This window comes from Notothenia rossii, assembly GCF_949606895.1.
Source record: "Notothenia rossii genome assembly, chromosome: 3".
Classification (NCBI taxonomy): Eukaryota; Metazoa; Chordata; class Actinopteri; order Perciformes; family Nototheniidae; genus Notothenia; species Notothenia rossii.
Window position 1 is genome coordinate 42,702,411 of NC_136901.1, and position 22,382 is coordinate 42,724,792.

The 22,382-nt window shown below is 40.3% G+C and overlaps 1 long non-coding RNA gene across 1 annotated transcript; it reads left to right on the forward strand.

Moving 5' to 3' along the window:
• Positions 1-14,115: 14,115 nt before the first annotated feature.
• On the forward strand, positions 14,116-16,297 carry LOC307034147. Its single transcript, XR_013806791.1, has 3 exons — positions 14,116-14,235; positions 15,202-15,459; positions 16,181-16,297. It is a non-coding gene; the product is annotated as an uncharacterized lncRNA (long non-coding RNA).
• Positions 16,298-22,382: the final 6,085 nt, after the last annotated feature.

Sequence of the window (22,382 nt, forward strand, 5' to 3'; positions counted from 1 at the left end):
GGGCAAAAAGAAAGATGGATTGTATAGAAGTCTATGAGAAAATGACCTTACTTCTATCTTATATTTTTGGTATATAGCCTGCAGATCTGTAATTTTAATGTTAAAAGACTTTCAAAGCCATTGCTAGAGTTCCTTAATCTTACATTCTGTATGATATCTTGCAAAGGGAAAACAAAAACTGATAGTATAGAAGTCTAAGAGAATATTTCCAAACTCCTTAGAAGGAAAAGTGTGATCCGTACAGTAACTGCAAGTTGCAAAGTTCTAAGCCTTTCAAGCCATTGTGTGCCTTAAACCTTAATCCTGCATTCTCTCTTATATCCAGCAGGGGGCAGGGAAGAGTCACATTGTATAGAAGTCTATGAGAAATGGCCCTAATTCTCACTTGATTTAATACCTCAGTTAATATTTTTTTGATGAGTTTAAAGTGTCGATCTCTACTTTCAAGTCTTCTTTAACACAGCATGATGTTCATTTTGTAAATGATGGTACAATTTAGAGTAAAAAGACGATGAAGCAGCGTATGCTTTAGGGCGGGGCTACGTTTGATTGACAGGTCTGTGTTTTCCACTTAATTTTCCAAATGTTTAATTATGACATTTTAGTAATCTACGCAAATGTGAGAATTTTAAATAATAATAATGTTCTCCTCACAGATCAGCCTAGAGTTTTCTGTACGCCTCCTCCTCCTCCTCCTCCTCCTCCTCCTCCTCTCATGTCTCTGTCCAGGCTGCTGTGCTCCATCCTGATATTCATTACCTTCACCGTAATATTCATAGTGTGTATTTACATCAGAGCCGGCCCGACCCATTAAGCGACATAAGCGGCCGCTTAGGGCCCCGCAGCCACTAAGGGGCCCCCTAGCAAAAAAAAAACAATTTTTTTAAATTTTTAATTTAAAAAATAAATAAATCTCAGTACACCGTCGCCGTGATAAGTATGTTTAATTAATTTTGTTAATATGCCTAGATTGCCTACTCTCAAAGTAATGTATTATATTATTGTGTCAATAATATAATACATTAACCGTGCTTTACCTGAACCTCATCATGACACAAGAGAGGACGGCAGGATTGTAATTTCCCGTGTTCAGTGAATGCAACAGAGGCAAGACACCAGACCAACCAGAGAGTTGAATGGAAATAAACATCTGTGTTATTGGCTGACAGGTACCTATCATGTGAGCTGTGACAATGTTTAAAATAAACTGTCAGTCGGACTCAGAGTTTTTGAAGATGGACATAAGAAAACATTTTCTTAAAAAATACGACAATTCTCAAGTGGTGGCTCACACAACAACCCCAGAGCAATCACTTGAGCCAGGTAAACAAGGTATGTAAATGTCAGTAAACTTCCAAGTTATGCGAACATGTAAGCAAAGCATAAATTAAAGCTACGTTGACGTTACTTTGAATCGCGGGGGTAAGCTAAACCGTTAGCAAGTAGCTATAGCTAGCCAGATATATTAAATAAACACTTTGTCATATCATCTAAATGTAATGTTTTTTAGCGTTACCTGGTGATTTCAAAGAAAGCTCTCTGGGAAATGTTGACTTACTGTTCGACATGAAGCTAGAAGCTACCTTACAGTACACATTTGATCCGGAGTCCTGTCAGTTAAAGTGTTTCACAGTTAGCTTAGCTAAGCATCAACCTAGCACTGAAATATATGGATGTTATGTGACAGTATTTCTGAGAAAAAGTCAGCTGAAATGGTGGCATAGTTGCACTGCTTTAGTATCGATAGCATGTTTGAACGTATTTGCAGCAGTAAATGTGGCTGTTTGGCCACTGACGTTGCCATAACAACACCTGCATTTAAATGTGCAACCTCTTTTTGTGACAGATTTTTGCAAGAAATTATAATTCTTCTGAATTATATTCCTATTGACAGCTAGTTTCTATGTGAACATTATGAGATGGAAAGCCAGAGAGAATAAATGAAAAACAGTTATGAAATACTATATGACAAAACAAGAATACAGTTTAAGTGATTTGTAAAATATCCATAAAGAAAAATCTGTTTACAGTTCTGTTTCATATGGGTGTTGAGATATTTATCCATAGATCTCTTAATTTTCTCTCAAAATGCACCAGATTGATGCTTTTAACTTCAATATTTTAAAAAAAATCTCCCCGGGGGAGCATGCCCCCGGACCCCCCTAGAGGAGGTGAGGACCCCCTGAGAGGATGTTAGGTCCACAGTGTTTATATGCTTATTTATACAATATGTTTGCTTATGCTAACATCATAAGACAAAAGTTGGTTCCGTGTTGTGTGTTGTGGGGACGCGCTAGAGTGAGGGGGCCCCCAAGCCAAAGCTCGCTTAGGGCCCCCAAAAGTCCAGGGCCGGCCCTGATTTACATCTACCAAAGGTGGGCAAGAGGTAAGAACAACTCAGAAAATGAATAATAAAAATGAGTGATAATGGCGGATTATTTCATTCAACCTATTCTTTCGTCGGGTTTTACCTGCAGCTCGAGCTAATGCTTAAAAGAGAGCAATAAAGAAGAAGAAGAAGAAGAAGAAGAAGAAGAATCTTCACTTCTACAACTCCATGCTTTTTATAATAATCCTTGCAGCAACAAATAATGTAAACATTTGAATAAAATCTGCTCTGAATACATTTTGGATAATTATGTATAATTATAATAAAATAAATGATATTGTAATAACATTTTTACAGATATATATATGATTATTATTTGTGTAATACATGTAATACCAATAACTGCCGAGCAGATGTCAATTTCGGCCGTCGATAGATGTCTGGCCGTCGATGAGCGCTACTCAGATTGGTGTGTCCCGCGCCGTCTTGTCTTTTCGGCCGTGCCGACACCTTCCGCCGAGGCTGTCGGCAAAAGGCTGTCGTAAATCAATCTGATTGGCTGTTCAGTTTAGCGAATCAGTGCATGAGAAGCGAAACAGAGGTGAAGAAGGCACACACAGACATTTTCTAGTACTGCACTAAACGTGTGTTCGAAAATAAGTCGTTATGTGAAACAGTCTGTGATGGAAGAGAGTGAAAATTGAACAAACAAAAGGGTCAAAAGAGCACAGGAACCAAACAAAAGGAGGACTCTAACAAAAGGAGTCTATTTGCATACAAGGAAATAACACTATCACACTAAATAAGAAACTAAACAAAACCTCACTTTAAAAGCGGTACAACTAACACAAAGAAGATATACAAAAACACAGCTAAACTAAAGGCAACAGTCACAAAAACCTAAGCTACTCTAAACACTATGTAAACTACTCTAACCTCTAACTAATCTACTCTAGACACTACTCACACACAATATCACACGGAGATGGGCACACAAGTTTAACCACAGTTCTAAGGACCAAGTAGCGAGAGGCGTCTGTCCCACATCACAGAGCCTCCAGAGTGATAATTGTTCCCAGGCTTTGTAGTCATCTCCAGCAGCAGTGGCGGTTCTAGAACATTTTATATGGGGTGGCAAAGGGGGGGCAAGAGGTCATGCCAGGGTGGCATGGGAGGGCGGACAGTAAGTGGTATTTTATACTGTATATAACCTATTTATTGTTAATTCATGCCCTAACACAAGTGTTCTTAATGCACAAGAGACACAAGGTGTTCAGACAAACAACCAGGTGCCCTTTGAGTCCCCCAAGCTTACTTCAATCATTTTAAATGAAAGGAAACTACAAAATATATTTTAAAGCAATGAATTAATGGAAGAGGTTGTTTTGCATTACAATGTAAAACTAAATATATATATATATATTGTTTAAAACAAATTGGTTGTCTTAGTATTAGACAGACATATTTGCATATCCTCACTAAGCATTATTACATATTAATTTAATATTAAACAAATCAAAATGGCCAATTATCCCAAAATGTTGCTGCTAATATGATCAGATATGCTTGTCAACTTTAACTGATCAAAAAGAAATTCTGAAAAAATACTTGAATTATCTATGAAATTGCAATATTGACACACGTCCCTCAGTTTGTTTCAACCCCGTCACGCATTACCCGTCATCTGCATTGAGGGAATTACATCACAGAAGTCTTTTGAAAGAAAGATGGCAAAGAAAGGCAAGTGTCAGTGTCTTCTCTTACCTTTATTTCAGTTTTTGTATTTTCAGATTAAGATTGGCAAGCTCAACATTTCAACTCTGTTATATGAATTAATAATAGTAAATAATTGTTTATTACAAAATAAACAATATTTTTGCAAAATATTACAATTTTGTAATGTCCTTGACTTCCATGTGGAGCCATATCTTAGCTTAACATGGTCTCATGGCTACTTTTTGTCAAAAACTTCAACCCTGTTACATTTTTTCAAAGAAATTCCTAGTAATTATTTATATGTTGTGCCTGAGGTGGGAACATGTAAGTAGTCCACTACCAGATGTTATGACCAAACATTTTGGTTTAATTTTTCAAAGATGTAAAGACCTAAAAGGCACCCGATTCAAAGAATACTCAGAATTCTGCTTACTGGTACAGTAAAAGTATTTAGTTATAATTAAGTACACAAATGGCATCACCCATCTCTTCAGAGAGCTAAAGGTGAGCTGTGCAGCAACACATTTCAATATGTGTCAATACTAAGAGCTGCTAGATTGTGCTGCTGTGATGGAATATGTACGGAGAATAAGAACATACCATGTGGTCCAGCTGGAGTCTCATCTGCCTCCTGATCCCTGCCTCTGGCCCTCTCTCTGACACTTCATCTTCCTCACATACATTTCTTCTTCTTCACTAATGTCTTCATCTCCTCCTCTTCCTCCTGCTCTGACCTTCCTGGTCTCTTCAGTGAACTCTCTTTTCCTTTTTCTCTTCGTCCTGATCACTTCTCAGATATGTCTTTTTGTTGTTGTTGAATCACTCCAGCTACTCTGGCCTGCAAGAGTCTACTTGTGAAAAGCACGGGTACAAATGCTTGTATAACTTTACACGTTAGGGCCATGTAGCTGATAAGTAGCATATAATAAATATAACATCAGAAAGTATTTTTCAAACGCACACAGGCAGCTGTGTTCAGATCCAGTTCGACGGTAAAGGATGTATCCTGGTTTCATTGATCTTGCTGTGATGTGTAGTTTACGTGGATTTAATAGTACCGCATAGTTTAGCAAAGTGATCGATCTCCCAGCTAGCGTTGTCTGCGTAGCATTTTGTAACGTAACGCCCCAAACAGCGCCCGTCTGTTAAACGCTATTGATTCAAACGGCAGCGTATTATTAATATTTTGTTTCAAGCTCTCGTCTTTAGTTAAAACAAAACTAGTGGAAGGGGAAATGCTCCCATGGGAAGCTGATCCATAGGTGCTGGGAGGGACAGCTCGTTCCCTCTCTGCAGCTGTGTGAGCCGCGGTCTGTGTGAATGCCGCTCCGCAGTTTAATGCAGAGCCGTAGCTGCGTTTTTTACGGGCCTAAAATTATATTTAAAATTATTCACTTTTAACTAATGTAATGCTTGTTTCGTTGCTTGAGAAGCTTGTGGAAATAGTGTAGGTTTGTTTTAGTACAGTTTTAGGAAAGCAAAAGTTAGGGGGGCAGCTGGGGGGGCAAGGCTCTACAGTGGGGGGGCAGCTGCCCCCCTTGCCCCCCCCCCCCGTAGATCCGCCCCTGTCCAGCAGGTATGCGCCAGCTGTGCGCTGCGATTGGAGTGCGTCGGGCCCGCCGTGCTCCAATCACAATCTTCAGGGGGCGGACCAGGAGATGGCAGCCAATGACGTCAGGGCAACCGCACAGCTCATTTAGATGCAACACACATTAACACAGTTAAGAGGACCAGGAAGGCAGCAGCCGTAACACACACGCTATTCGTTTTTTTTATATACTGCATCACGCAGTCTGTCTTCCGGTTGTTTCCTCTTTTGAATGATGAATACACACTACCGCTGCTTGCTGGTAAGGAGAGTTATTGCCACTCACGCATGTGCAGTGCGTACGTACTACGTGGCCGCCGGCTGAAGTCTTTGCGGTGTGTTCCAGTGCGACTTTTTGGCTAAAGGCCCGGACACACCAATCTGACACCAAAGAACTGACACAAACGGACCCCGACTGTTGTGTCGCATCACGTCTCCTGCGTCTTGGCCAACAGTCGCACTGGAACACATCGCAAAGACTTCAGCCGACGGCCAAGAAGCACGTACGAACTGCGCATGCATGAGTGGCAATAACTCTTCTTACCAGCAGGTGGCGGTAGTGTGTATTCATCATTCAAAAGAGGCAACAACCGGAACACAGACTGCGTGATACACCGAGAGAAGACGAACAGACTGCGTGATATAAACAAACAACAAATAGCGTGTTCCATTTTCACTCTACAGCGAGAAGCTCACGGGGCTTTCCCGAGCCTGTGTCGAGAGCTGGAGTTCAATGAAATCTCAAATCTCAAAGTTGTTAGTTTGGGTCCCTCACTTCCGTTTCTCATGTGCTGATTCGCTAGCTGAACAGCCAATCAGAGTGATTTATTTTGCCGACAGCCTTTGGCCGACTGCCCAGCGATTCGAGATGTTGAATTGGTGGGTTTTCGGCCGAAAAGGTGTGGGACACACCAATCTGAGTAGGGCGTGTTGACGCTCATCTTCGGCCTGACGCCCATCGACAAAATTGGCTTGGTGTGTCCGGGCCTTAAGACGCAGGAGACGTGAGGCGACACAACAATCGGGTCCGACGGGACGTGTTCTTTGGTGTCAGTTTGGTGTGTCAGGGCCTTTACATGTAGGTATGTAGGATTTGCTGAATGATGAGTAACATGAAGTGAAGGAAAGAAGACTTCAGCTTTAAAAAACACATTATACACAAACCCTTAAGATCTCTGTTTTACTGATAGTCTTCCTGATTTTTGTGTATGCATTTTGCTGTTTACCTTTATGTGAATCACTTTTTCCTGATTTAAAAACAAGTCATTTTCTTATCTGCAATATTTGTATTCATACTGTTCAAACAATTATATCCATTGACTAATTTATTTTATTTTACAGAAATATACACTACAGTGACATCTGGCGTCGTTTTTGTAAGAAATGTTCACTTCCGCATAAAAAAGCCTCAGCACGTGACCTCCCGCGTGTGACGTAACACGGGGGACACAAGGGGGAGAGCGGCCGGTGTAACGTATTAATAAACATGGATCCCAATGTTAGTTTCGACACAGAAGAAGTTGAACATGAATATTCGAATGCATATGACGGACCACAACCTTATAATTATGAGCCTGCTAGGCGTCCAAGAGACCAGGAGCAGCCAAGGATTAGAAGAAATAACGGCCATCGGAGAGAAATGGAGCTGTGGTGTGAGGACAACCAGTGGAGAACTGGGCAGCTATCTTGGTGAGTGACCGGCGTTAGCTACATAATGTTAGCTAACGTCACATCACAACATTGTGAAGTTAGCTATCATATATCAGGCTATAACTAAAGTAGCATTGATAATATAGTAACATTACTGGCAGGACTGTTGATACTGATCCATAACAGAAACTAATGCGCAAGTATCCGCCGTATAACGCGTTACCTAATGCAACTCCACACTACGGTGCTGTGTACCGGAGGGGAGACGCGAGATACGGCTGATACTTGACGATCTGGCGGAGAAAGGTTGTGGAGCCTCCGTTGATATGCCGTTGTAAATGGCTTGATGGAAAGCAGGTGTGTAGTCGGGGAGGGTGCACAGCTGATTGCAGCAGGTGAGTGGAGGTTGAGCCGGGAGCCAGGAGTGACAGCCACCACGCACACGCAAACAACACAGACAGGGGGAAACAAACAAACACAAAGGAGACGGCTGGAGCAGTACAGCCACCACAGCGTTACCTAATGCAACTCCACACTACGTCTTACGGTGCTGTGTACCGGAGGGGAGAGAGAGAGAGCAGCGAAGGGGGGGGGGAGAGAGAAGTAATACGGTTTCCTGATAAAGCTGTGGAGAGTATGTGCTGCAGGGAGGTGGATGCACAACGCACCCAGGAACGAACGCTAGCTCCGGTCCTTTTTACTGTGGACTCGATGACCTGACAGGCTGGTATTTGTGCAACCTGCACAAACACAATACTGCACCATGATTACAAATGGTGAAATACAATGTAAAAATACCAGCTCACTAAAACCCAACCGCTCAACGCAACTACTAACTATACCCGCGGTCAGAGAGCGGAGATGTTTACCCTTTGTGATGTAATATGACACGTTTGACGTATGACCTTAAAAAAAAGCCGTTTTTAAGAGCAGAGCTCAAAATTGCTCCTTTCCCTCTGAATTCCTGCCCTTATGTCTTGTAAAACATATCAAATCCTACATTCACTTTTTTAATTGTAATTTTCAAGCAAGTTTAAGCATAAATGTAGAAAAAAAAAACCCTGCAAGATGCTCTTTAAATATTGAAGTTAAAAGCATCAATCTGGTGCAATTTGAGAGCAAAATGAAGAGATCTATGTATACATCTCTCAACACCCATATGAAACAGAACTGTAAACAGATTTACTTTTTCTTTATGGATATTTTACAAATCACCCTTTTAAACTTTATTCTTGTTTTACTGTCATATAGTATTTCATACCTGTTTTTAATTTATTCTCTTATTTTTTTATAACTATAAAGATCATATAAACGTGTGCCTCGGAAATAATTGTTTACATTAATGGTGACCAAAACGTTTGAGACCCACTGAGATAACACTGAGAGTCCTTTAGCTCACTGAGTCTCTCAGTCTGACAGGAGAGGACTCTCCTCCACTTTGTTGTTGAAAAAACTCCTTATACCCGTTAGCGTAGCTCGCTAGCACCAGAAACTAACAATCTCCGGTACCGGTGCGCTCTCTCGCTCGTGCACGCACACAAAATGGCTCGTTTCACACACACAGAGCCGAGCTTTAATGAAACACAGAGACCCAGGCGTAATAGTACTGTATCATATTATTTTCGAATCAATACATTTTCAAACTATGATTTTTTTTTTGAATAACCATTTCTCTTTTTTGGTCTCTCGCGCCCCCCCCCCGTCATGCCCCCCCACTTTGGGAACCCCTGGGTTAATCGGAGGTAAATCCTAAAGGATAACAAACCTGGTTATTGAATCTGTGTACGTCTTGTATTAGTCCCTTTATGTCAAAACTGTGCAACCCAAATTGTATAAGCGCTTAATATACATCTTAAATATTAGGCTGGAGTAGCAGGTACATCACAATTATTAAAAGCTTCCAAGCTAGCTGTAGTTTCCCATTTTCACCGAGTACAGAACAGTAGAATAGGTCGATGCAGCGTCAGCATCTGGGGAGGGAGAAGCAAAACAAATATTAAAATGCAATTTAATTAAGTTGACAAAATATTAGAAAGATTACTTCACTGTAGATGAGAAATTATATAAAAGTGAAATACTACACTGTAAAAAAAAGTCTATTACAGATGAGATTTCCTGTGTTTAGAATGTTAAGAAGGTAAGCCATGCTTTCATTTCTCGACGTGTATGTAAATAAAAACTGTATAAATACATAATAAAAAAATAAACATAATTAAATATATTTTTTAATCAAGACACATGTAGAACAAAATAACAAAAACGTATATTAAATACAAAATACATTTGATTAAAAAGGATAACATAAATTCTAAACACACAAAACTATGAATCAAAAACAAAATAGCCTAAAATAAAAATATAAAAATGTACGTTTAAATATAATATTTATTTATTTATTGTGCAGGCTACAGATACAAAACATGGACATTACAATAACAAAAAGAGACATTCCTATCTCAGACAAAAAAACAACAAAAAAAAGCAGAAAAGAAAATAATAAAATACAGTCAGTTGGTCACTTCAACATTTCATAAACAAAACAAAAAATAGGTTGACAGTCCAATATCATCAAAAGCATTTATTATTCCTTTTTATCCCACTCTTCGCTAGTGCTGATTGTTTCCCATTTCATGGTGTGTTGAGTGTCTTTGATTCTTTGTGGCAATCATCCTTTCCAAAATAAATTGTGTTTTTAATCTACTTTTCACACACCTTAAATTCAGACTTCCCCTTGAGTGAGCTTTAAAAATAAGTATTTTTGCCAGAAGAATAATTGTATTCATCACCTGTGTATTGTCCTCATCCAAAAGCCCAGACAAAAGACCAAAGGGAGTCAATGCAAAATCAATATAAAATGTCTTAAGCCAATTTTGAATCTCAGTCCAGTCTTGCAACGTATGGACAATAAAAAAATAAATGCATCTGGTCTTCCTCTTCCTCCTCACAGAATCTACAAAGTGGTGACGGTTCGATATTAAAAGTGTTGAGTTGTTTTTTGTAGCGATAATCTTGTAAAAGATCTTCAGTTGGAAGATTCTTGAATAGGAACCAATTGTTGTTTTATATTTGGTTCTAAAAAATGGTTTCCAGGGTATCAGAATATTAAATTCTTCTTCCCAGAAAGAGCAGACCGCATGAGGAAAAGCAGTAAGGCCCTTGCTCTATAAACAGTGATTATAAATGATTCTATTTATTTTCATTTTTGAAAGCCTTTTCTGACTTCTTGTATGAGGTGTACAGACCTGTTGTCGGTTTCCATCTTTTTTTAATTTACGTTTCCAGTTAGTTGGATAGCTGAAAGCAGCTGGTTAAAGTGAAGGAAATCACATATCTGACCATACATACAGCGGAAACACTGATATGAAATTAAATTACCTGCTATCTAGTAAATCATTCATGAAAATAGTTCCTTTTCTAAGGAGACTTTCCCATAATAGCAACACACTCTCACTCCATAATCGTCCAGGAGCGACACTTGGTCAGGGTCCCATGGCGTGCAGTTGTGACGCTCCTAGGCTCCTTCAGCTTCATAAAGGGACGCAAATAGCTTTCAACTGATTGCAATGTATTCCCATCTGCGGCGGGATTTGAGGCTCATGGAAGCACGGCATTCGTTTGTGTCGGCTGCCCTTAAAGGCAATGTGAGCGTCCATTCCCATTGGATAACGGAGAATTGTACACCCGGAAGTAAGTATTCCCCTTACTGTCGATTGATTTGACAGTGATATCTGCACTACTCATCAACTCAAAAACACCAGATTATCCTTGTTAATTACACAACATTGATTGGTTTAAATTGTGTGCAATGCTTTTGTATTTTTCCCCTTCGATTCGGAGAAACAAATGTTTTTTCGGAGTAAAGGATGGCAGAAGACACTACACTACCCAGAATCCCCAGCTGTCGTTTAGGACTACACCATGTGCTCTGTTTGACAAGCCCCGTGTTTAGTTCTCAAGCTCTGTGATTGGTTGACCTCCAACTGCATTCCATTCATCCCAATGGCTGGCGTCTATGTCACGTGATCTTCAAATGTCTCCCTGCAGAAAAAAAAAACATGGCTGAACTTCGTTTTATTCTCGGTGGAAAATGCCTTTTAAAGTTAGTTTGGCCATTGAAATGCGTTTTGATGTCATTTGATGCGAGAAATATGAGTTGTTATTTCAGATGATGTGTGCAGTGGATGTACATGATCTTTAGTTTGCTAGTTATTACGAAGATTACTTCAGGAAATTGTGTCCATACAACGTTTTCATTGTTACCAAGGTGGTTTCTAGGGACACTGCTAGATACGTTATTTTCCCCTGTGCAATTCTCCATTTACTCAACAATAACACATAATTATCCTTGTGTTTATTTATTTGTTTGATTAATAAACACAAGTTGGAGTCCGTCAGGACCGAGGGTCGGAGCAGCTCATTTGCTTTAGAGAATATTACATCCGGAAGTAATATTCTCTCTGCTTCGCCGTAAAGGGTTTCTTGTCTAATAAGGAAACATAAATAAAGCCTCTAATCAGGCTCATACGGTTATCCGTAATGAACATAAGTAGGCATACATGCGAGAAAGACTAACCACAGTTCTGAAACATAATAGCCGTTTCAACCGTGATATGCATACTGTTTTCACTCACATATGCCAAGGTTCTTCTCTCCCTCCTGTACCAGTTCAGTAATGCTCCGACTGCTCCGTTGTTTATTATCCACTTCCCATTGTTGTCGCTGCCCGGTGTCCCGTTCCATGCTCCGGGTATCTTGGTCACGCGGCGTGGGGGCACACCAACTACCACACCCCGTTCTACGAAAGCCTTCCCCGCAGCTATTGGATTCCCATATATCTGTGGTCCCATCTTCGCTGAAAACTTTCAATTTTGCTGGGGCCAAGATGTGCGATTTGATATTGTTGGCCTTTAGTTGGTCTCTGATAGGTCTGTACAAGGCTCTGTGTTGTTGGTTTGTTGCCCCTGGGCAACACTGTGCTACGAGGGTATTGAAACACCAAGGATTTCTGCAATTCAGAAGAAATAGAAAAAACAACTATATAAATTCAAAATGTTGTATTTGTGTGTGTGTGTGTGTGTGTGTGTGTGTGTGTGTGTGTGTGTGTGTGTGTGTGTGTGTGTGTGTGTGTGTGTGTGTGTGTGTGTGTGTGTGTGTGTGTGTGTGTGTGTGTGTCTGTGTGTCTGTGTGTCTGTGTGACAGAGACATACAAACTAAAAACAAACCTAAAGAAGTGCCACATAGACCTAAAAGCTTGGGAAGACATGGCAACAGACAGGGCGACCTGGAGAAACCTTGTCCGTGAGGGTGCTGCACTAAACAATGATGACCTCTGCCATGCTGCACAAGACAAGCGCAGACTCAGGAAGGAGAGAGCAACCACCAAACAGGTCCAACCCAAACCCTCCAACACTACATTCCCATGTCCACACTGCACAAGAATAATCGGGTCCAGAATCGGCCTCTATGCCCACCTGAAGACCCACAAGGACCAAGAAGGAGGACAGTCATACTCGACTACGAGTGACCGCCGATGATGATGGTGTGTGTATGTGTGTGTGTGTGTGTGTGTGTGTGTGTGTGTGTGTGTGTGTGTGTGTGTGTGTGTGTGTGTGTGTGTGTGTGTGTGTGTGTGTGTGTGTGTGTGTGTGTGTGTGTGTGTGTGTGTGTGTGTGTGTGTGTGTGTGTGTGCCTAACCCTATCTTGACCTTCACTGTCCTCACTGTCAGACGGAATAGCCCTAACAGCCTGATCGTGTCCCTTCTGCCCATAACATGTTTTGGTGTCCATTTCCTGTAAATATCAGTAGATGGTAAAGTAAAAACATTGATTAGGTTTATCATTTTACAGCTGAGCACATTTGTATGATACTGCCTGGAAAAAAGTGGTCAAGTGGCACAGTGTTTCGCTGAGGCAATGAACAACAAAACATAGTTTTAGCTAATTAATAAATACATAATAAGTCTTTAAACATTCAAATATACTTCTTTACGTATTCATGGACATGCATGTATTTTTTATTTTAAGTTGTGTCCATTTCTAATATGTTAAAAAGTGAAATGTATCTTACTAAGTGGTGGCCCTGAGTCCCCTGCAGTTTTGCTTGCAGAAAGGACTGCTCCACCCCCAGACAAAATGACACACCCATATCAGCATGTCAGGTGACATTGTGTATGTTTAAAAAAATTCAAATATTTAGAGCGCCAGTGTGAGGTCGAAAAAAGTGGTTTGTTGCCTGAGGGCAACAGTATGCCATAGATAGAGGGTTAAAATCTCCCGGTATTTTAAGCACCTTGTTGAATAGTTTCTTCAGAAAAGTTGACATATTCTCTCCTTCACTTTTCTCTGGTATGTTGAATATCCGCGCATTGTTTTGCCTGGTCTTATTTTCCAGGTAGTCATTGCGTTCTTTTATCTCTGAGACTTTATTTACCAGGTATTGAATTGATTGTTGGTGAAGTATTTCTGTGTCATGCATCTCACCGACACGGCACTCCACCTGATCCACTCTGTCGCTCGTTTTTGTTTGATCGATGCGTAGTTCTGTTGTCAGTTGCATAATTTGCTTTATGTCCTTATCCGTCTCAGCTCGAAATTCGTTGAAATCCATTCTGAAGTCTGAAAATAGAATCAAAAGATGATTACAAATATATATATATTAAGAATTAAAAAAAATGAGAATATATGATATAAATATTGCAATATAAAGAGTGATGTTTTATAGTAAAGATGCTAATGCTGAAAATCAGATTATCCTCTCGCAAAGATAAATATTTCTGTATTTCTTTTTTTTCTATAAATGCAACACAACTACAGATAAAATGGAGGCTGTGACATATTTCACACATGTGAGGTGAGAGAGAAGCAGGAAGCTGCTGCCTCTCAATACAACTGTGACTGTATGATGAGAGTCAGCCAGTCAGCATGGAGCTCACCACACTGTGCACGGTGCTCGGTGAGTAGATTATATATCATTACAGCAAACACTATGTATTCTATTTATTATCAGAGTTATAGTATTATGCAGAGTCCAGGAATCTGCTTTGGAATTAAGATGTAAAAAAAGAGCAAATATATAACTATCTACTTGTATAACATTCAAACAATTAAATTGAATATGTACAGTAATATACACAAAATACAATATAATTAAAGGAATAATATGTACATTTTCTCCAATTCATGCATTTTACAAGCAGCGTAAAGTCGCTTGCTTGTATTTCTTTATTTCTTTGTCTTAAGTATGCATATTTTAATCTTGAATAACATCTACGTTAAGTGTTGTTATTTACTTTCTCTTATTTAAAAGTGATCTTCGCTTCATGAAACTTTCTGTTGCATCTTCACAGCGGAAACTACAAGAGGGAATAATCTGTAACGAATAATACTCAAAATGATCAGCAATCACCAGAAATGCTTTTATCCAATAAAGGTGAATCATCCTCACCTTTACGCAGCTCTACCTCACTGTAGCTTTGATAAACTACTTTTCACACGTTCCTCATGTGGTTCCATATGTTTGCATCACCTTAAAAGCAGAGATGTGTAGACGCAGCTTTGTCTTCAAAACGATTATCTTGTTGTGGTTTCAGGCCAACATGAAAGCAGCTAAATGCAATGTAACCTGAAGCTGCAGATCTGGCTGATGTCAGACCGACCGAGAGGGAATTGTGTTAAATAAATGGAGAATGTACTAAACAAAATTACTGTGAAAATATTAGCTGACAGTGAACGCAGCTAAGAGGTTTGTTTCTGATCACATTGACGCCTCGCTTATTGCTCAAATAACATCCGTTGTGAAACAAAAAGAAAGACCTTGTGAGGACGGTTATCGAACGTCTACACATTTAGTTTTTCTGCAAAACAGTTTTCTGGTGAGGTGCAATTACAATTTTAAAATGTCTTTTTTGTTTCCTTGCAGCCACTCTGAGAGCCCTGCCCAACAAATCCCAGTTCTTTAAGTACGAGGTTGTCTCTTTTAGCTGTGAGGGAAACTCTTCTGAGTGGAAAGTGAAGAGGAACACATCCAGAAACACAAATGAAGATTGTCCAAATTCCCCCGACAGATAAAGTCTCTACCACTGTGTTGTTGGTGACCTTTTCAGCCTTGACTCTGGGGTTTACTGGTGTGAGTCTGAGGCAGGAAGGTGCAGCAACAGCGTCAACATCACTGTGTTCGGTGGGTTTCAACAACAACAGTTTGAACATGCTAATTCAACAGCATTGGTGGTACGTTCAAGTGCTGCTAACAACCTGTTTCTGTGTTTTTCTGACATGCAACTTCTTGTTATAGCAGGATTTGCTTTAAGGTGGAGTTACCTTGTGATTGACAGGTTGCTTACACAGTGTTGAACATGTTTTCTCCTAAAACTTTAACATTTTAAATTCAGAAAAGTAAGATTTTAGTCGCCTAGATATGTCTTCAACGTTCAGCTTTGTTCATGTTCAAGTGTCAACTGTGGTTTGAAAAAAAAACAGGAAGGGGACGGCAAAAAGCCACGATGGCAACAGCCAAAAAGTCCTTCATAATAGTTGGTTGTTAGACTTTGGACGTTGGGTGGTACTTATCTTTGGCCTCTCATGTCACTTCTGGTTCTGTGATGGCCAAAAAACACCAACAAAACGGTTGGTGATAGTCAAAAATAAAGATAGCGGTAACATTGAAATAGCAATTAAAAAAAAAAAAAAATGGAGTCAACCAGAAACCTGGATAGCAAATGAACACATGGCCAATCTTGATTCTTTGAAATAGTCCACAAACCAGCAGGTGAGGCACCACTTCAAATTATACATTTAAATGGAACAAATGTCTACAGGCAGAGTTTGCGCAACCTCAAGATGCACAGAGAAGGAAAAAGATAAAGCAGTTGTTTGGTTACTTCACATGTTTCTGTCTTCAGGTGGCTCTGTGATCCTGGAGAGTCCTGCTCTTCCTGTGATGGAGGGAGAATCTGTGACTCTGATCTGCAGAAACCAGACCTCCACCCGGTCAGCTGATTTCTATAAAGATGGCCGCCTTATCAGGAGCAGCTCTTCAGGAAACATCACCATCCATAGGGTTTCTAAATCTGATGAAGGACTCTACAAGTGTAACATCTCTGATGGTGGACAATCACCAGACAGTTGGCTGGCTGTCAGAGGTGAGATCAGCCTTAAAGGTCCAGAAAACATCTTCTACTATCTCTGACAGTACTGACAGAGTTGGAATGGAGGAGCGAAATGAATTGCATTTGAAAGACCTTATCGATAGGCAAACCTATACTTCTTTTTAGCAAACAATTATATTTTGAGAGTCATGTTCTCAGGGCGTCGGCGTAAAGCTATATAGCGCCGTCTATACATTTGCTAAAATGCATCCCTTGCTCAAATTAGAAATGTGCTGTGTGTATGTAGTATTGAGAGATGCACACAAAACCCTCTCGGGGGCATATCTTAAACCCAACAGGAAGTCGGCAATTATGGATTTTACATCTCATGAGGGATCAGAGACCAAGCCTGACCAAACATCTGCAGGACCATATACACTGCACAAAGCGCCCCCTGCTGGGAACAGGAAGTAACATGTTTTGAACTCAAAGTCCTCCTCCTCCCAGATTATTCCGATCTCTCTCTGAAATGTGGTCAGATAAGCCTTAAGAGGTGGGGGAAGCTCCATAGTGAAAGTTGTGTGTCTGGGTTGAACGGCTTGGCTGTGGCGGCGCGGCGGCACATTTCGATCCTTTGCCATGACCAAACAAATATTTTATATCTCCTATAACATGGTTTCAACTTTTCAAAACTTCACTTGTTGGATGGTCATATCGCCACCTAAATCAATAGGGATTCGGCCATTTTAAATTTTGTGTGATTTTGGCCATTTGTACACGTGAGAAAGAGCGTTCTCTACCCTAGTGGACACCAAAGGTAGTGGAAGATAGTTATTTATTTCACTAAAGCACTTTAAGAAAGAGGACAGAGGTACAACTATTGACTTCTTTTCCACATTCACAAAAAAATAGGGCACTCTTTAAAGGAATATTATTATTACTATTGTTACATTGCATTTAGCTGACGCTTTTATCCAAAGCGACTTACAATAAGTGCATTCGACCAAGAAGATACAACCTTGAAGAAAACAGAATCATATAAGTACATCAGGTTTCATAGAGCCAAACATTTCGAGTGCTACTCAACTGGCTTTAGATAAGCCAGCCCTTTATTAGTATATAAGTGCTTTGTTAGTAATTCTATCTCTCGAAGTGGAGTCCAAAGAGATGAGTTTTCAGTCTGAAGAAGATGTGTAAGCTTTCTGCTGTCCTGATGTCAATGGGGAGCTCATTCCACCATTTTGGAGCCAGGATAACAAACCCACGTGTTTTTGCTGACGGGAACTTTGGTCCCCCTCGCAGTGCGGGTGCAGCGAGCTGTTTGGCTGATGCAGAGCGGATTGCACGTGCTGGGGTGTACGGTTTAACCATGTCCTGGATGTAGGAAGGGCCAGATCCATTCGCAGCATGGTACGCAAGTACCAGTGTCTTGAAGTGGATTCTAGCAGTTACTGGAAGCCAGTGAGGGGAGCGGAGGAGCGGCGTGCTGTGGGAATATTTAGGAAGGTTGAAGACCAGACGAGCCGCTGCATTCTGGATGAGCTGCAGAGGTCGGATGGCACATGCAGGTAGACCAGCCAGGAGGGAGTTGCAGTAGTCTAGGCGTGAGATGACGAGAGCCTGGACCAGAACCTGCGTCGCTTTCTGGGTCAGCTGGGGACGTATCCTCCTGATGTTGTAAAGAGCGTATCTGCAGCAGCGGGTTGTAGCAGAGATGTTTGCAATGAAGGACAGTTTGTTATCTAGGGTCATACCCAGATTCCTTGCAGTCTGAGTCGGGGAAACAACAGAGGTGCCGATGTTGATTGTTAGGTCAAGAGTGGGACAATCTTTTCCCGGAAGGAAAAGCAGTTCAGTCTTGTCAAGGTTGAGCTTGAGGTGGTGAACAGACATCCACTGAGAGATGTCTGCTAGACAACCAAAGATGCGTGCGACGACCTGGGTCTCTGAGCGGGGAAAGGACAGAATTAATTGGGTGTCATCAGCGTAGCATTGGTATGAAAAACCATGCGGGCTAATGACAGACCCAAGCGAGTTTGTGTACAAGGAGAAGAGGAGGGGACCGAGAACAGAGCTCTGAGGGACCCCTGTAGTTAATTGACAAGGGTTGGATTCGGACCCTCTCCAAGTAACCCTGTAGGTGCGGTCTTTGAGGTATGAGGTGAGGAGGGAAAGTGCAGTGCCTGAAACTCCAAGTTCTTGGAGAGTGCGAAGGAGGATCTGATGGTTCGCCTTGTCGAATGCAGCAGACAGGTCCAGAAGGATGATGACAGAGGAGAGGGATGCTTCAGTTCCTCAGAGACAGCAAGGAGGGCAATTTCTGTTGAGTGACCTGCCTTGAAACCAGACTGGTGCGGATCCAGAAGGTTGTTCTGATGGAGATAACAGGAGAGTTGTTTAAAGACAGCGCGTTCAAGTGTTTTAGACAGGAACGGGAGGAGAGAGACAGGCCTGTAGTTTATAACATCAGACGGGTTGAGAGTGGGTTTCTTTAGGAGAGGGTTTACTCTTGCCTCCTTGAGACTGTTTGGAAAGTGACCAGAAGTTAGAGAAGTGTTGATGAAATGGGTGAGAAACGGTAGAATATCAGGAGCGATAGTCTGAAGGAGGTTTGAGGGGATAGGGTCCAGAGGACAGGTGGTAGGACGGGCAGAGGTAATGAGGGTAAGAACCTCACTTGGAGAGAGAGGGGAGAAGGAGGACAGTGTGTGGGTGAAGGGAGGGTCTGGTGACCCAGCGGTGAGTAAAGGTGAGTCAGAAAAAGAAGAGCGAATATCATCAACCTTTTTTTCAAAGTAGTTAACAAAGTCGCTTGACAGAAGAGAGGAGGGGGGAGGGGCTTTGGGGGGGTCCAAGAGGGTGGAGAAGATGGAAAATAGTTTTGGGGATTGGAATAGGAAGATTGGATCTTATCTTGAAAGAAAGTGCTTTTTGCCTGAGAGATGGAAGCAGAGAAAGAGGAGAGGAGAGCCTGATAGGTTAGGAGGTCGTCATGGTGTTTGGATTTCCACCTTTTCCGCTCTGCTGCCCTAAGGATGGTTCTATTAGCACGCAGTATATCATGAGAGATCATGTTAAAATGTTGATACCATTTGTGTGTTTAGATTTATCGTGGTTGTATTTAAACCATGCAGTTTAACACACAGTGTATTATTTCTGCATTTAGGCCAACCTGTGGTATTTCTGTTTAGCGGCAGTGCATCAGGAGTCGCCTGCCCCCCCCCTTCTTCTGGTTTTACTTCCTGTGGTTGGTGTGTGCCTCGCGCTGGGCTCTCTGATGCTGCTCGGCATCTGAAGGAACCACAAAGGTCAGCCTGCATCTCCAGAAAATAGCATTTTGCTTTCTGCACCGTGACTACCTACAGTGTACTACAGGGAAACATAAATAAGTCTTAACTCTGCAAACAATTACTAAGTTACACTCACATTATAATGCATTATAACTGTGCATTAATAATAAGATTCCAAACAATGAGATTCATAAAACACTACGATTGTTGCAAAAAAATAACTTTTAAGTCATAATAAAAGGCTTTAAATGTGTCATGATTATTGTTTTTAAAGCATTCTTAATGTTAATGAGGGCTTAACAGTGCTATCCAAAGATTATAAGGCATTACAGATATGTGTGGGAGAAACTTCTGTGCAATGCAGGGGGAGTCACCGACTCAGGAAGGAGACACGGGGAGAGCAGGAGCCTAGATGTCAAACACTTGTCGTAGCAGCTTTAAAATCAGCTGTGGTCTAGAGAGAATAATCAGTAAGGTAACAAACGTACAGCAACACAATATTCGTACTAAAAGCAATAAGGATCTTTTATACTTGCAAGTATGACGTCTCCTCCAAAGAGCATGTACTGTTCTGAGTGAAACAGTCTCTCATTTATAGGAGGACATCAAAGCTTAGTTACATTACAAACAACATTTGGTTAGGCCAGCTGAGAGCCCTTGGCATTGTATGCAAAACTCACACACTACACAGAAGGGATACAGATACAGAACACACCCTAACTTCCTTCCCCTCATTCTTCCTGTAGTGTCATACAACCCCCTTGCAAAAACATCTGTTGATCACTCACACACATTCAAAGGTCACTCCAGGGATTTTACCTAATCAGTCAAACCGTTGACATGACATTTTCAGAATACAGCAGTTTACATTTCATTAGGTTTACACTGTATTAAGCTTTAGTACCATCATTTCCATCACACACTGATGGTTTATTTGGAGCTTCGACCGGAGAATTCACAAAACAAGTCCTAGAGGTTCTGACTTCACGGGAGAGCTGCCACGTCAATTCTGAAGAACTCTACCCCAGACTCATGTGTTTAGCTAGTTCAGAGAGAATAATCAACATGCTGCATAGCAAGATAGAATGATAACACCTCTATCAGCTGAAGCCAACAGGCAGGAACAGGGAGACCGAGCACTGAGAGCACAGCAGCCAAGGTCACAGGTGCGTGTGCTCAGTCAGGACAGTTTGAACTGATAAACTGGGTCAAAGTTATGGACCTTGGGAAATATTTCCCCAACAGTTCCTCTCTTTTTATCAATTTTGATCACCTAAAAACCTTAGTCTAATAATATTTTGTTCAATAATTAAATCAATGGGAATCTTCAGATTTGAGTGCGGACTTACACAACATCAATTACATCAATAACAATCACATTAAGAACAGCATACGATTGAAACATTCAATCACAATGATTGATACAGCCAATCATAATAGAAAAATCATCTCTCATCAATGTTTGGATCATCTTTTGTCAAAAACATAATAATGAACACATAAAATCACTATACATAATAACAAAAACATTTATTTTAAACTAATATCTTTTATCATTTAACCATTAGTTAATCTCATTTATCAAACTATAAAATCAAAACCAGCTTGCAGCTTAAAGATTTACTTACTCATAAGAGATCCAGCTAAAGTATACAATTCACAGTTGTGATTTGATCAATCTGTAATCTGCAAAGTTGCAGTGTCTTCAATTTTTAGAATTAGTTTTACGTTTACTTAATTACGCTTTAGTCAAGAGCAAGGCACTTAGTCAAATTAATACATTCATTTTAGTCAAATACATTGCTCAAAATCTGAAAAGGAAAAATTAGGCAAATATTCAAAGACTTTTGTAAAAGCCTGGAAAGGAAGGATTAAACATTCTTAAAACTTTAATTCATACATTTGTAAATGCTAACAGTGATCTGTACCAAATTAGGTCAATCAATTATTCTTATTAGCCATACTTACCAGAACATTTACTGATGGTACTTTGAACGGGTTCTTCTCTGTTTATCTAATGTTGAATATAGAATATACATTTCTTTAAATTATACTTCTCTAATTTGAGGATCAAATATGCTATATAATTGTTATATGTTTTGTTATAAATATTTGTTTTGGGCGAAAACTGAAATGAATCCAGTACTTGAAACATCATTTTAGGTCTGTCTGTGCATGGGTAATACATTAAAGAGTAGTGTTGTTAAGCCTGATTTCTGGACGATTAAGGATATTAACATTATCTGTTATAATATTAGAAATACCTTATTATCTGAAAATATTAATTAATTAATTTTGTTTAGTCCGAAAGTGTAATCTAATCCGACAAAATATATTAATCACCACTATTCAACACATGTCTGGTCATTGGAAATATAAAAACAATCATTAATTAATACCAATCTCAACATAGGAAATATTATCTGTAATAGACTTTTTTTTCCAGTGTAGTATTTGACTTTTACACAATTTCTCGTCTAAAGTGAAGTAATCTTTCACATTTTTTGTCAACTTCATTAATATATATATATATATATATATGTAATAATATTTGTTTTGCTTCTCCCTCCCCAGATGCTGACGCTGCATCGACCTATTCTACTGTTCTGTACTCTGTGAAAATGGGAAGCTACAGCTAGTTTGGAAAATTTTTATAATTGTGATGTACCTGCTACTCCAGCCTAATATTTAAGATGTATATTAAGTGCTTATACAATTTGGGTTAC